General features: G+C 38.3%; 1 protein-coding gene across 4 annotated transcripts in view; it reads left to right on the plus strand.

Annotated features, from left to right (window-relative positions):
* The first annotated feature begins 1979 nt into the window (after window positions 1-1979).
* The window catches only part of DIS3L2 (DIS3 like 3'-5' exoribonuclease 2), a 401609-nt gene continuing 387121 nt past the window's right edge, over window positions 1980-16467 (plus strand). The window contains exon 1 of one of the 4 annotated variants that reach the window (XM_063104706.1): window positions 1980-2049. The gene's annotated coding sequence lies outside the window, so the exon portion shown is untranslated. Of the gene's footprint in view, window positions 2050-2091; window positions 2572-2594; window positions 2885-16467 lie in introns of those variants that run through there. The other 3 variants (XM_063104715.1, XM_063104740.1, XM_063104697.1) reach the window with 3 other exon arrangements.

The following is a 16467-nucleotide window of genomic DNA, read 5'->3' on the forward strand; positions in this document are numbered from 1 at the left end:
CATTATGTTATAGCAGCCCAAACAGACTAAGACAGCCCCCTTGACCAATATTTTTGGTTTCTAAATTCTTCATCATACATTTTGAATTTCTTGGTTTACTCCCACAGATAGCTGGTCACATCCATTGTGGATATAGTCCCTCAGAATATTATTTCTAGCTTTTTTGGGAGAGCTTATTGTAATATTTGTTATGACGAGAATATAGTGCAGTTATGGACTGGACGTACACTTGTGGGGCAAGCCTCTTACCTCAAGTTCACTCCAGAGTGGGCTGTGGTCTTCCTTTAGGTCACGAGGAAACCCCAGCATACTCCACTGAGAAGGCACAGAGATATGTCCACCCCAGCCTGTAGCTTTCACACCATCTGACATCACACTTTCTGCCGGATGTCCAATTAAAATGAGATCTGCCTGTTGAACTTATGTACAATGACTGTCTTGGCCCTCCTTCCTTTGCTCTTGTTTTCTACTCATGCTTCTAACTATTTTTGGTTTCCTTAGATTCATTTTCCATTTCTAGTACTGAAATCCTAGTTTTTTGGGTTTTTTTGGGGGGCAGCTGGTTAGTATGGGTATCCGAACCCTTTGAAATCCTACATTTTATTGTTTCAATCCTTTGTTGTTTTCCTCTTCTGGGTCTTCCCATTCCTGTCGCCACTGGCCCCTCTCCTACGCAGCTCTCCCAATCCCGGGACCCTTGCCTCCCTCTGCCTCCTGCCCCTGCTGGGCTTCTCTATCCTCTACAGAATAGAAAAATTTTGCCTACACCACAGTTTTGCTGAACGTACGTGAAGGATCTGTGCAAACATTAAAAGTCAAAAGTTCCTTGGGTTCATTTATTCTTTAAACAAACATTGATTGAGGCCTGTGTATGTGGCAGGCACTGTAGATGCAAAGTAAAATATTCTCCACCATCAAGGAGCTCACAATTATAAGTAGGGGAATCCTGACTTATACTACGGCAGTGCTTTTTAAAACCTTAATTCAGCAACAATTTATTGTATCTCCTTCCCTTGTTTCAATATGGAGCATATATGGTGGTGGACTCCAGCACAGATTCAAGCCACCGTCGCTTTTAACACTGTAGTCCTGAATGGATTTTTCTGTGGTTACCCCTGGACACTTGATCTCGAGCATTTGACAATGGTGACCACCTCTCACTGACATCATTTCCTTTCCTGCTCTCCCGAACATTCTAGCTGCTCTTTGGGGGTTCCTTTTCCTTTGCTCACACCTACAATGTCGATGTTTCTTAGGTTCACCTATTCTCTCTTCTCTACTCACTTTCCTGGGCAGGCCGTTCTTGACGCTCAGTGGCTTTCTTAACCACAGCAACTCTCTTACCTGAAACAATCTTCCTACCCTTTTTACCCGGTTGAAGTCTCCATCATCGGCTTTTCCCCACCGTGTCTGGGTAGACCTCCCTCAGGCGGGCTCCTCGTAGCTTCTTTGACTTCGCTCGCTGCAGAGTGCAAGACACTGCCTGCTATGTCACCAGCCCCGGCAGGGACCACGCCTGGGACGCCCATTCTCTGTGTCCCCAGTGCCAGTACTGCACCTAGTCCTGAGCAGGTGGCCAATAAGCGAGCGTGGAGTAACTGAACAATGCGGAAAACCTTGTCACAGGAAACGGGCCGGAGTGGCTACACCCGGGGGCTAGACGCGGAGAGGAGCCTCTGGGCTGGCGGCGTCTGCGGGTTGAGACCCGGCCCGATAGAGCACAACCCGGAGGGCGCAGGGCGGGCAAGTTCAGGAGCCAGGTTGGGAGGGCGCCCGCCGGTGGGAGAGGGGGCCGGAGCCAGCCGGGCCGAGCAGCGTGGAGCCGCCGGCTACAGCAAGTGACTCCAGCAGGGCGAGGCCGGAGAAGCCGCGGCCGCCCCTCGCCGGACTCATTCGCCCCCACTTCCTCGGCTGCGCGCTCTCTCCGCGCGTTCTGTTCTTGGCCCCACCCGGCTACCGTTGCTCTCTAGAACGCCGCGCCCTGACCCGGAAGCGCATTCTCCTTAGCAACTGTGGGACCGCGGCGGCGCCGGCCTCCCGGGAGCCACGGTGAGGCCCTCCCCCACCCCTCCTCCCGCTCCGCGCGCTCCACCCGGGACCGACCCCGGACTGGCCTCCTGGGGCTTCGCGGTGCTTCGCCGGGCCCCTTCAGCGGCGGCCCGAGGCGAGCGCCTTCATCCTCCCGTGTCGCTTCCCGGCCCAGGCTCGCCCGTGTCCATCCCACGTCCCGCTCTCCTGGCCGACCCGGCCTGTCAGGTCCCTCTCCTCCCGCACCGGCCGGCCCTCCCTGGTAGCCCAGCGGGATGAGCAGGGAGGGAGGCGAGAATTGGACAGAGCCTGTTGCTGTAGAGAGGACGCTTCCCGAGGTTTGGGTCACCTGTGGACGCGTCTTCGGGACTGGCAGGGAGTCTTGAACAACAGCCCTTACAATACTTGACGTTTGCCTGCTGTTTTGCGGTTCCCAAAGTGATGCATTTTATCTGCTTTATTGATCGTACAGACTCATTTAGTCGTACATTTTGAACTGATCCTTTTCCGGGGAATTAGCTTTCCAGTTGTGAGTGAAGCGTGGTTAGTATTAGATTTTGTATCTTCCAGTTTTCTGCAGAAGGAAATCTCCCTGGGATTGACTAAATTTGGGAAAGATTTCAAGTGAAATTTGCTACGTTGAAGAAAGTATGAACAGGTGTTAATAGCCCTGATTTGCGTTTGAAAAGAAACTGCTGCACTCAAAACCTCCCTTAATTGAGTCTGAACGAGTGGTACTACACAGAAAACTGGAAGCCTTATTTGAACATTGTTGGATAACGACTTTATATTTAATCCAGTGATTATGGACACAAAACTGAGGCATGTGAACAACTTTCTGGAATCACATTATTTGGTAATAAAATGCAGGAGTTTGTTTATATACCAAAATTCATCATTCCAAACTATAATTTCATTTCAGTTCAATAAATATTTATTAAGCACCTACAGTATTATATGCATTTGAAAGAATATAGAATAAATAAGAGACTATACATCAAATAGTTAGGAAAGCAGTAAAATGGCGTTTGTACAAAGTGCGAAATATGTGGTACGGATATTAAGTGTTATATAGTAGGTCAGCGGATGGAGAAATTAGTATGGGCTGGAATTTTCAGGAATTTTTTTTTTGATTAAATGGGACTTGAATTATCTCTAAAGTATAATACACTTTGTATTTGTATTGGAGTGGACAGAGACTCCTAAATAATTTCTTTCTTTATATTAAGGGCTTGAGAAATAGTTCCACGTGGCATTTTGAAGTCCTTGTTTAAAGCTCTAAGGTCACCCGATTTCGGATCTATTTCTTTCAAACACTTAGTACAAATTTCTCTGGCATTTTTCCTGTTTGAGATCTAAAATAATGAGGGTAGTAAGGGCTTTGCCGTTTGGAGATTCCTTGTTTCTGCAGTTGGTGTTGCATTTATATGAAACACCACAGTTTAAGTAGAATTAATTACTATTTCATACATACATAAGTCTTGTGAAATGTTGCTCTTTATGTGACTGGTATTTCCAGAGTGCTTCCATGTAGCACACACTGTCAGGAAATAGTAGAAATAACAGTTACTTAGCGACCACCATCTATGCTTTGCCCATGGTGTGTGTGTATGCATGTGTTTAGCCTATCAGCCTTTGACGCTCAGCATTTGCCTTGAGATGTAGAAGGGCCAGAACAATATACACGTCTGAATTGACCTTTTTTTTTAAGTTTAATAGGGATTTTAGGCTCAATTGCTTTGGGCATCCACCAAAGATACATTTGTGAAGATGCACAAGCCCTTAAGGAGACTTCTTAGGATGTTTTGTTGCTTTTATATAGATTTAGTATTCATTTAATCACTTATTCAACAAATATTTAAGTGTTTACTTGGTACTAGGCACTCTGCTTGGCGTTGAAAGTGGAGGAGAGGGAATGCATTCATGGTCCCTGTCCTCAGCAGATAATCCAATACACAAATGCAAAGCTGCAGCTGTGACAAGTGTTGTAGTTAGAGAAATCATAGAAGTGACATTCGAACTGAGATCTGCAGGATATACAGGAAGGGAAGAGTTTTCCAGTCAGAGCAAACAGCATGACAGAGACCCTCTGATGACAGGGTCTGTGGAGAGGACTAGGGACTTATGCTCTGTATATGGAGCTGGAAGAGTGTGGAGGAATCTAGTGGGCAAAGGAGTTTGAGAGGGGCAGGGACTGGATAGTGCTGGGTCTTGTAGGGAGATTGACTAGTTTTTCTTTTTTTTTCTTTCTTTTTTTTTTATAAGGCTGGTCAAATGAAGCAGTGGGAGTGGAGAAGGAACAAAGAAATCTGTAACTGGGTGTGATCAATTAGTTGTAAACACCAATCCTCAGGGTAAAGAGAAGCCTCTATAGGGTTTTATTTAGGGACTTAGGCTGGATTTTGGGTGGGGATGACACAATTAGATTGTTTGAATAGTCTGCATTGTATTTCTAACATCACTTAGTATTTGTATTGTCTCTTTCCTCATTTTCTCAACATAGTCCTTTTCCTTTATTGTTAGTTGGATAAGCCTCCATATCCCACTAGCAAGACATATTATTATTATTTTTTAATGGGAGAAAAGCAATTTTAGGATTAGGATTGGTCATTAGGGGTTAGTTGATTTGAAATCTTTTTCATTTGCATTTCGTTTAGGATACTAATATCTGTGACTCTTTTTCCTTTTTTTTTTTCTTCTTTTCCTCTTTTTTTAAATTGTGATAAAAACACGTAATATAAAACCTTCTTAACTGTTTTTAAGTGTATAGTTCAGGGATGTTAAATATATTTACTTTGTTGTGTAACAGATCTCTAGAACTTTTCATCTTTTGAAACTGAAATTCTATACCCATCAAATAATTACTCATTTCCCTCTCCCGGCCAGTCCCTGGCAACCATGTTCTACTTTTTGTTGCCATGACTACTCTGGATATCTCATGTAAGTGGAATCTACAAGGCATTTCCAGTTTTTCCTTCATGCTCCTTCCCTTTTATATCCTTCCTTCTCTCATCAGTCAGTTCAAGTCCTACCACTTCTTAAACATTCAGCTCCTCTCCCTTGTATTCATAAACCCAGAGTGTAAAAGGCCTTAGAAATCATCCTGTCCAACCCTCTTTTATTATAGATGAGACAAGAGTCGTGTAGAAATTCAACGATTTGCCAAAGGACAGACATCGAATGAGTTGGGGCAGAATTGGGACTCTTTGCCTGACTCTGAAAGAGCTGTGGTCTTTTACCTCCTGTGCAGGTGCCTTTTCTGCTTTGGCCTGCTTACTTGTGATTTAGTGCTCTATTCTTTGGTTAGACCACAAGTACCACTTGTACAGGAGAGGCACAGAAACTGATTTCCATATCCCTATAGCATTATACTGAGGCGTATTAAATGCTCAGGAAATATTTGTTGACTAATTGATTGCCTTTAGGACTTTCATTGCCTAAAAGGTGGCCCTGTGTGAAATTTTGAACTTCATTGATTTCATATCCTTGATTATATTAATGAAATTTACATTTGTCCTTCTGCAGTTGAATAATTCTTTCCCTTTTGTAATTAGAATTGAGCCGTCTTGCCTTTTCTGAACGCCCTCCTAGTGTGTGTATTTGTCTATGACAATGTATACTTGGGTTCTTCTGAATATTTTGATGAAAATCTAATAAAGCCATCAGAAATGAAAAACCTAATGCATTAAACTTTTTACATTAGCTGATTTATTTTGAGGCAAAGGTTTATGCTTCTTTTTGAGTTTTATTGCTGCTAAATGTTTTTTGGGGAACAATATTTTTACCACAGTTTATAGTGCTCATCTTGGAGTACCTACAGGATCAGTTGATTTTGGGTAGTGGGCTAGAAATGATTTTGAGATGGCCCAATAATCTAAGGGCAAAAAAAGTGTAACAAAGCATTTTCTTGTGTGAGGAAGATCTGTAAACTTTTATTTGTAGTTTTTCCACTTATCCCAGACTTTTGTTTCTCGTAATGTTGTGTGACCAACCTTCTAGAATACAGTTTTTAGAATGTCCTTTTATTTTAACCTTCAAAAAGTTTTTTTGTTTTATAGGAAGAGTTGCTGTGGGAAATGAATTACTATTGAGCATAAGTACACACAAAACTATGTGCCTGGAATGGGTTGTAGATCCCTCAGGTCTAGCCATCTGTGGTGTTATTGGTGATGTTGAGGAGGTGGAGACTTGGCCAGAGTTCTTTTTGTCTTTATTAAACTGAGGGTGGTGGTGCAACTGCACAAGATACTTCTTTTTGTCATGTGACATAAAGTAGAAGAGTTTGACAACAAAGACTTTTCAAATAGAGAGCATTTTATCTGGAACCACTGTAAGAACTTGATGTCCCAGAGTTGCTATTATGTGACTAGTCCTGTTGAGGCTAGAATTGGTCAACTCATAGTCCAACTACTTTTTATTCCTTTCTTGCCTCCCAATAACAGGCTGCCTCTGGGATGTACTAAGGTGGCAGACAAGAGACAGTGTTCAGACTGGCCAGAAAGGACTTTCATGTGGTGCAAAGGACAGAGAAAATGTCTCTAATGAAATCACGTGGGGATAAGGGCTGATGGAGGGGTACCCTGTGCTCAGAACATGCTTTCTAATTAGAAAGGAAAGAAGAGGAAGGGGATGATCATTTATGGAGCCCCTCCTATGTGTTATGTAATTCACATGCATTATATGATTTAGTGCCAATTGTCCATTGAGGAAGATGATTTAACTTTTTTACTAATGAGAAAATTGAGGCTCAGGGGGTTTACTTAAGTCATAAGTTTACAAGAGTTAGAACCAAAGTATGGACCCATGTCTGTCAATTCCAAAGCCCGTGTTTCTTCCATCACACTGCATCATGCTACCTCCTTAAATCAGTTTCTGATTTCAGCATTAGTGCTGGGTATGATATTGATATTCAACTCTGTACCCCACCAATACGTACAATCAACTATGTTACAATGAAAAAAAAAATGCTGGGTATGAGAACTTCAACGTAAATATAGGAATGATCAAGAAAAAGGCAAGTAACGAAGTAGGCTGATAGAGTAGGAAGTTACCTGTTCTCCGAGGTTTAGAAAATCCTTGAAGTGAAGGAAAGTAGTTATTGGAGTATCTGGTAGACTTGGGAGCTTGGGTAACCCAAACCAGGAGGAGGCAGGAAGTTCTATAATGCTAATTGAAGAACTCTGCTCTTTAGGCCTCCTCTAATGAAGTTGGATTGTTACTATCTCTCATTAGGCTTTGATGAGGAAAGGAGTTTTGTAGTGATTGTTTAGGTGTTGAGGGATTTAGAGAGAAGCCCCAGACATTTCTGTTTAACTTCTTCTAGTTTAGAGAGCATCTCTCCACATGTGAAGTAGTTGTTTCTTTCTCTGATGTCTGCCTTGGTCAGACCCATGGCAAAAGGATTAAACAAAAATCAGAAATTTACAGTTTGTTTTTTGACTTTAATTAAGTTTTTTAAGTGAAAAAAAAGTTTGAACTGTTCAGGGATCTTTTGCTCAAATAAGACTTTTATATTTTACTGAATTTTTGGCCAGTTGAAATTGATCTTTCTTAATAGTTTAGAAGTAAGGATGCCTTATTAATTTGATGACTGAGATACATGTTAATGGGGAATAATTTTTAGTAAATGATTTAGGGCTTGATTTGTGTTGTGAAGGATTATTAATTATTCGTTAAGACCATATTTTTAAAAGCTGATTTATTGAGGTATAATTGACATATACTCCAGCTCCCTGAGCACCATTTCAGACAACTACTGATCTTTCTGTCACTATACATTAATTTTCATTTTCTAGAATTTTCTAGAATTTTACATAAATGGAATTGCACAGACTGTAGTTATGCTTCTTTCACTCAGCATAATTATTTTGAGGTTCATCCCTGTTGTTAGTGTGTCAGTAGTTTGTTCCTCTTTATTGCTGAGTGATATTCCATTGTATGGCTGTACTATACCTCAGCTTATTAATACATTCACCTGCTGATGGACATATTGGTTGTTTCCAGTTTTTTTAGCTATTAACAAGTAATATTGCTTTGAAAATTTGTGTACAAGTCTTTGTGTGGACATACATTTTTATTTCTCTTGGATAAGTAAATACCTAGGAGTAGAATGGTTGGGTCATATGGTAGGTATATGCTTAACTATCAAAGTTTTCCAAAGTGGTCATAGTATTTTGCATTCCCACCAACAAATGTGTGAGCAGTTCAGTTCCCCCACATCCTTGGCAACTCTTGGTATGGCCAGTCTTTTTGATTTTAGACATTCTAATAGGTATGTATTGACCTCTCATTTTTGTTTTAACTTGCCTCTCCCTAATGACTAGTGAGGCTGAGCATCTTTTCAGGAGCTTATTTCCTATCCATATATATCTTATTTGATGAAGTATCTGTTCAGATTTTTTGCTCATTTTTAATTGGATTGTGTGTTTTCTTATTTCTGAGTTTTGAGAGCTTTTTATATATTTTGGATACAAGTTCTTTTTAAGATATAGGGTTTGCAAATATTTTCTCGTAGTCTCTTTTTATTCTCTTAATGGTGTATTTTGAAGAGCAGAAATTCTTAATTTTGACAAAGTCCAAATGATTGATTTTTTTCTTTTATGGGTTGCTTTTGTTGCTTTACTTAAGAAATCTTTGCCTAAGTTCACATCACGAAGATATTCTCCTATGTTCTAGAAGCTTTATAATTTTAGGTTTACATTTAGATCTGTGATCCATTTTGAGTTAATTTTTAAATAAGGTGCAAGGTATGGTTCACTTTTTACATGTGGAATCTAGTTCTAACACCACTTGTTGGAAAGACTATTCCTTCACTAAATTGCCTTTGTACCTAGATTGAAAATCTATGGTTCTATTTCTGGACTCTCTTTTCTGTTTCATTGATCTTTTGTCTTGATGCCAATACTACACTGATTTGATTACTGTAGCTGTATAAGTTGAAAATCTATTAATACATGCATAGTTCTATTTCTGGACTCGTTTTGTGTTTCATTGATCTCTTTGTCTTTCTCGATGCCAGTACTACAGTGACTTGCTCACTGTAGCTTTATAATAAGACTTGAAAGTCAGGTAGTGTAAGTCCTCCTACTTTGCTATTCTTTTTCAAGGCTGTTTTGACTCTTTTAGATCCTTTTCATTCTGTGTTAATTTTAGAATCAGCTTCCCAGCTTTTCCAAAAAGTCTGCTTGAGAATTTGATTGGGATTGTATTGGATCTTTAGATCGCTTTGGGGAGAACTGCCCTTTTAACAGTTTTGAGTCTTCCAACTCATGAACATTCTGTAGTCTCCATTTATTTAGAGTTTCTTTAATTTCTCTCAGCAATATTTTGTAGTTTTTAGTGGAAAAATCTTGTGCATCTTTTGTCATAATTATCCCTAAGTATTTTATATTTTTTGATGCTATTGATATGATATTTTTTTCATGCCTGTTGATTCATTGTCCTCTACCTTGCTTGTTTCTGACAAGAAATCTGCTAACATTCTTATCACTGTTTTTCTGTACTTAATTTGTCTTTTTTTCTGTGGCTGCTTTTAAGATTTTCTCTTTAATCTGGTTGTAAGCAAATTGATTATGATGTGTCTTGGTATAGTTTTCTTTATGTTTCTTGTTATTGGTGTCATCGAACTTACTGGATTTGTGGTTTTATAGTTTTCATCAAATTTGGAAAATTTGGGGCTGTCATTTTTTAAATGTTTTTTTCTTTTCCTACCCCTGTCCCTTGTAGATTTCCATTATGCATATAGTAGATTGCTTGAAGTTGTCCCATAGCTCACTGATGCTCTGTTCATTTTTTTCAGTTTTTTTTCTTTCTTTGTTTCCTTTTGGATAGTTTTTATTCCTAACTATATCAGGTTTAATTCTTTTCTTCTGCAGTGTCTAATCTCCTGTTAGTCCCATATCAGTTTATCTCAGGAATCATAGTTTTTTTTTCTTTTCTTTTTTTTTAAATCAAAGTTACTTTTAATAAAAGTTGTATCACTTAAATAGACATACAACAGTTACTGAAAAAAGTTCACCATTTTCCCTTTCCTGGTGAAAACTAGTATACACAGTAGACCTCTGGTACTCTGCAACAACCCTTTCTGGTGTGGAGTTCTCACAATTTTAGGCGAGCCTTTAAAAAAGCAAGGGGACTATACAATACCTTGATTGCTTCAATGACCTGTGGAAGTATAAAGAAGCTATTGCTTAATAATTCTTCACTACAAAAAGTAAAGTTGGAAACTTAGATTTTTGTTTGTCTCTCTACATGTTCAGAATAAAATTAATTACTGTAATTCTGAACTTTTCAACCACTTCATGTTTTCCATTCTTGCTTTCAGTAGTGAACATCTGTTGTTTCAGTTTGCTCTGAATCCCTCTTTCCTTTTGGGATGAGCCCATCACTCATCCAATGTGGTCCTGATGGGAGTTATCAGTTACAGTGCATATAACCCAGGCCTGGCCAAGACCGTGGACCCCCATCTCTTTTCCCACAGGAATTGGTCCAACGCAAGAGCAGGTGATCCAGGGAAGAAGACCAGAGTCTTTTTGTAGGATTTGATTTGTGGATCTTGGAAAAGGAAGTTCTCTCTTTCCTCTTTGAATCACAGATCTTAAGGTTGTGGACTTACCGCTAACACTGGCACATTTTGTGAAAAGGATCAGCCTGAAAATGAAATCAGAGAAAACAATCAGGAGATGGTAAGGAGCTCTGGCAACATCATCTGAGCTATGCCTATGGATGACATTAAAGTTTTGAGGTTATTTCAGTGAATCAGTGCAAATGAAGCGTTTCTTCTCCAAGGAATCAAACACTTGCAGAACTAAATAGGACAGATTGAATAAAAAAAAGAGTTTTATCCTACACTTTCCCATTTTCTGACAGGCTCCATGTTATCAATCATGTCAGTCACATCAGTGGCCTTCAGGATGTGCAAACTGTGTAATTCTGTTGAAGAGTCAAGATTGAAAATAACAATCTTTCCATTCTTTGTGCTTTAGAACAATTCTCAAAACATATATTATGTCCTCTACCCATAATTGTTCAAATAAATTTTTCTTCTAAAAAATAACTTAGATCAATAGAATCATTTACTTTATACATATTCAGAAACAGAGCTCATCTATTTTCTCCAGTGTTCCATTGAAGGAAAAACTGGTGGAAACACACAGATGTAGCAAAAGGTATGTTTCCTATTTTGGCTTCTCTGTTAATGACTAGAGGAAATCCTTTGTTGTTTTCATCTTGGTTTCAGCATAATGGTATCAATATCCTTTTCTTCCTCTGAATCTTGATCTGGCATCCAGCATTGGTCTTTTACACCCAGATAATGAATATTTTATTTATTAAGTAGACTCTGTACTGTTACTACTGAATAGAGTTTAAAGTGTAGTTATGCATTGCATAACGACATTTCAGTCAATGTGGGACTGTTTATATGGTAGTGGTCCCATGAGATTATAATGACTATCCCATATAGCTTAGGTGTGTAGTAGGCTATACCATCTAGGTTTGTGTAAGTGTACTCTGTGATGTTTACACAATGATGAAATCACCTAATGATGCATTTCTCAGAACGTATGCCCGTCACTAAGTTGACATGTGACTATATGTAGGTATATGTGTATATATATTGCTGTTCGATTACAAAAGTAATTCATACTCTTGTAAGAAACAAAAAAACTAAAACATTACTGAATTGTATGCCTTAAAGTGAGAATCCCCAGTAATTCTACTTTTTAAAGAGAGTTACTGTTGTGAAGTGGTGTGTCTAAATAGAGGTTTTATTTGTCCCACTTTGAGAGGCAAAGACGACTATAGAGATGGTTCATTGCTGGACTGGTGTCATTTTTAAGATGGTGAATTGCCGTCTTTCATCTGTAGGCCAGTGCCATGATATTTTCCTTGAGAATCTAATCCAGTGCTGTTCCTGGAATGAAAATGTTGCAAGAAAGTTGAACTTTTTTTAAACACAGAAAATATTGGTGAAACAAATTCCGTCCTTTTCCTTCTTTCTTTCTCTAATATAGTAGGTTCTGTGCTCTCCAAGTATTATAAAAATAATTTATTTTTTCTGTCTTTACTTCTTTATCCAGCATATATCTCGTGTATGGAAGACCTGGGACATAGCAGGAGTACTTCTATGTAATTAGTGGGAACTGGCCTGTCTCTTACCTAGGATCTACTCTTGAGCATAGCATGTCAATCTGGAGGAACTGGATTGGGCTAATAGTGGTTTAGATGCAACTCTAATTTGCACTCAGGGCTAATTTGAGAGGCCCTGACTAGAAATGGATGGATTGAATGTGGTTCTGCTGTAGGGTGACCTTCACTGACTCAGTACTTGGAATTTATGGGAGAGAGAAGCCTCATGAAGATAGATGGTCCTGAGGCCTGCAGAAGAACACACACACTTAGAGTCTCCCAGAGCTGATTAAAGGGATTCTAGCTCCTAGCAAGATGGAGATTATGAGCTGCAAGAAGCCTTGGATCCTCATTCCTAACAACTGCTTTAAGGCTTTCAGGGATTGGAAAACATTTTTGATTCTACTTTCCAGAATCTTTGGCTTCTAACTTCTAAAGTGAAGGATGCACTAGAGGCTGACAAACAGTAAATCAGAACAAATATGCTGCTCAGTGGGTGAGCTGGAGAATATATTGTTTTGGAGAAGCTTGTTAGAGAGATCAATAGTCATTATATTCTGGGGAACATTAAAAAAAATAAATGTACATGACTTATGTAAAGAATTAAAAAATAAAAAATTTAAGTGGAACAGGTTCTTTATACAAAGTTTTCTAATTGATTATTACTGGGATATAATAAAAAGGGTATTAATTTTTATATATTGTATTTTGACACTGTTGAACACATAGTTGTAATACTTTTTCAGTTGATCGTGTTGGATTTCCTAGGTAGACAGTGATTCCATCTATAATTGATCATTTTGCTTCTTTTAAAATATTTTTGTCATGTTTTTTTGTTACATAGCGATGGCTAGCACCTTTAGAACAATATTGAATAACAAACACTGTAATAGTTGGCAGCCTTTCTCTATTCTTAAGTTAATAGGAATGCCTCTAGTGCTTTTTCATTATTCATAAATTATTTTCTGTTGCTAATTTTTGTTTCAACTCTTTTCTTTTTAAACTTTATTTTTAAATTAAACTTTTCCTTTTGAGATGCTTGTAGAATCACATGCAATTGTAAGAAATAATTCAGAGAGATCCTGGGACCTTCACCCAGTTTTCTTTTGCATATCTATAGTACAGTATCACTACTGTAAATTGTATCCACCTTATTCACATTTTAATACTTTTACTTATACTCCTTATTCAGATTTTACCAGTTTTTCTAGGACTCATTTGTGTGTGTGTGTTCTATTACATCTGTAGATTGTGTGACCACCGCCAAAGTCAAGATACTGAATATTTCCATTACAAAAATTCCTTGTGCTGCTATGCTTTCATAGCCATGGTCATTTCCCTCTCTCTGTCTTCCTAAACCTAGGAAACCATTAAACTCTTCTCTTTCTCTATAATTTTGTCATTTCACGAATGCTATATAAATGGAATCATACGATATGTAACCTTTGAGATTGGCTTTTTTCACTCAGCATAATTCCCTTGAGACATCCAGGTTGTTGCATGTATCAATAGTTTGTTCCTTTTTATTGCTTAGTAATATCCTATGACATGGATTCCCCACAGCTTGTTTAACTGTTCATCTTTTGAAGGACAACTGGGTTGTTTTCAGTTTTGAAATATTATGAGTAAAGCTTCTATGAACATTCATGTACAGGTTTTTTCTTTGCAAATGTAAGTTTTCATTTCTCTGGGATAAATGCCCAAGAGTGCATATACCCTTTACTTAGATTCACCTGTTGTTAAGATTTTGTCCTGTTTGCTTTATTATTTGTTTTCTCTATATCTCTGTGTCTGTCTCTTTCTCTCTTTAAATATGTACACACAAATATAAAAAATTTTTACTTGAGAGTAAATTGCATACGTTATAACCCCTTATACTCCGTATTTCCAAGAATAAGGACATTTTCTTACATATCCACAGAAAAGTTATTAACTTAGCTAACCATGGATACAACTTTTATTAGATCTGCAGTCAATTACAGTTTGTCCATTGACCCAATAATGTCCCTTTTATATCTTTTCCCCTTCAGGATCTAGTCTACTATCACTTTGTATTTATTTGTCATGTTTCTTTTGCCTCCTTTAATCTGGAACAGTTCTTTAACCTTTCTTTGACTTTTGTGACTTTTTGAGGAATATAGTCCTCTTTAAAAAAAAATAGGATTTCCTCCTTATGGAGTGCTTATTATCTGTCAGGTATTGGTCTGAGAACTTATATTACATACATTACTCATTAGTGCCCAAGACATCTCTATGAGGTAGGTTTTATTATTAAACTTGCTCAAAGTCATAGCTCTTAAGTGGTAGAACTTGGATTCAAACCTGGGCTTTTTGATTCCAGATGCCTTTTAACTACTGAGCTCTACTGTCTTCCATTAATCTTTTAGCCTGCTGTAGTACCACTCAGGCTTCCAGAAACTGGTGTTTTAACCTTGAACTAAGAATCAGGGAAACCATGATTTCTATATCTGTGTCTATCAGCTTTCATAAACAAGTGTTATATGATTTGTATTACAGTAGATCCATTTCACTATGACTTCAGATATTTCATACGTTGCTTCAGGTTGGAGCTAAAATTGAGTCATTTCTGCATCTGATTAGCATTTATGTTACTTTTTGAAAGTATTAAATATTTGAACTGAAATTTTAAACATCAGGCAGCTGGTTGGTTGTCTTTCACGTTAGAGACGAAAGTTTAGAGAAAACCCTCTGAAGTTGTCTGGCCCATGTCCTTCAGTCCAGGTAAGGATTGTTTCTTCCAGCACATTCTTCAGTTCTTAGTCCAGTCTTTGTTAATTGTCCCAAAGAAAGAGCCCTGCTAACCCTGGAGGAAGGCAGTTTTCTAATCTCTCATCTGTGGGGGAGTTTTTCTTTGTAATTAGATATGGAGATTATAATGTGCTTTATTCTAAGTTTTTTTTAAGGTCACTACCATCTGAAATGATACAAAATACGTATGTATGGGTTTGCCAAGATTACAGTTGCTGTGGAAATCGTAACTTTGGATTTCTTCACATCTGAGTTGGTAAAATGTGCACAAAGGCTCTGTATGAACTTAGGTTTTATATTTAATGTGTATCTAGAGATAGCACGATCTTAGTGATGTAGCTTCCCCATAAATGACAAGTAGAATACTTGCAACCTGAAGGTTTAAAATAATCCTAAGATTCTGAACATTGCCATGGAGCTGAGATCCTGCACTCTGACCCTCTGCTTAGAAGGCGTGCATAAATGCTGGGAAACTAGAACTCTTCAATGGAAGTGGAGACCCACCTTATTTCGTGGGGTGTATAGGCCTCAGGTTTGTTTTCTGTCTCTGAGAAGCAGGGGTTTCCAGTGCTTCTGTTTTGACTTCTTTTTTTGAAGGAGTAGGGAGAAGAAATGCCACAGGTCTGTCATAGTTATATTTCAATATTTTTGGAATTATTTTGGTTATTTTTCTTGGATTTTTGTATTTCTCTGCTATTTACTTGAAGTTGTTAACTATTAAATTCTTAGTGATGGCCCTTGCGAGTGGTAGTGGTTTTTATCTGGGAAATGTAGAATTTTGAAAAGCTGCAAATTGTAGAGTCACTGTCTTTCAAACTGACTCTCATTGAATGGCATGAATGTGAAACATACTTCCTCCTCAGAAAGGAGGGATAGAATCAGGGTTGTTTTTGTAGGGCCTTTCTCAGGTCCACCAGTACAGGTGCTTACCTAATTGACCGGATCTAAAATCAGCAGGTTGGCTTAGGGGTTATTAAACTTTAACTATATCTTTATCTGTGGTCTGGATTTAATGTCTAAGTCATTTTGCTGTTTACAATTTTGTGTTCCATGTTCCTCCAGATTCCTGATTAATACTAAAATTCTCTGTGACTTTGAGGGGACAGTACAATTGCTTGTGACTTTGCATGTCTTCCTGTGGAAGTGTTCTGCAAGACAGGAGGTGGACCTTGTGTTGTAGGCAGGAGCCTTGTTTTTAGCAAGGCCTTACCTTGCTTGGGCCTGAAAGAATCTGTAGGTAGTAAATTCCAAATGTCTACAGCTGCAGCCTTGAGATTAGTAGTCATTGGTATAGGAACACTTCCCAAGAATAAAGTAATGATATAAGTGACATTTTTTAAAAAATAAAGAACTAACACAGAAGCCAGGTTATTAATGTCTTGTGTAAAGTAAAAAGTTTTCATGAACACTCCCATTTTATTTGAAATAATATGAACCTAGGAAAAACTACTCTCAGTTTTTACATTTTTAGTTATTTTATTCAGTTGGTTATAGATTCTGAAAGTCACATATTTTTCCAAATTGCCATGGTAAAATTGGCCA

This window comes from Cynocephalus volans, chromosome 1, assembly GCF_027409185.1.
Source record: "Cynocephalus volans isolate mCynVol1 chromosome 1, mCynVol1.pri, whole genome shotgun sequence".
NCBI classification, from domain to species: Eukaryota; Metazoa; Chordata; class Mammalia; order Dermoptera; family Cynocephalidae; genus Cynocephalus; species Cynocephalus volans.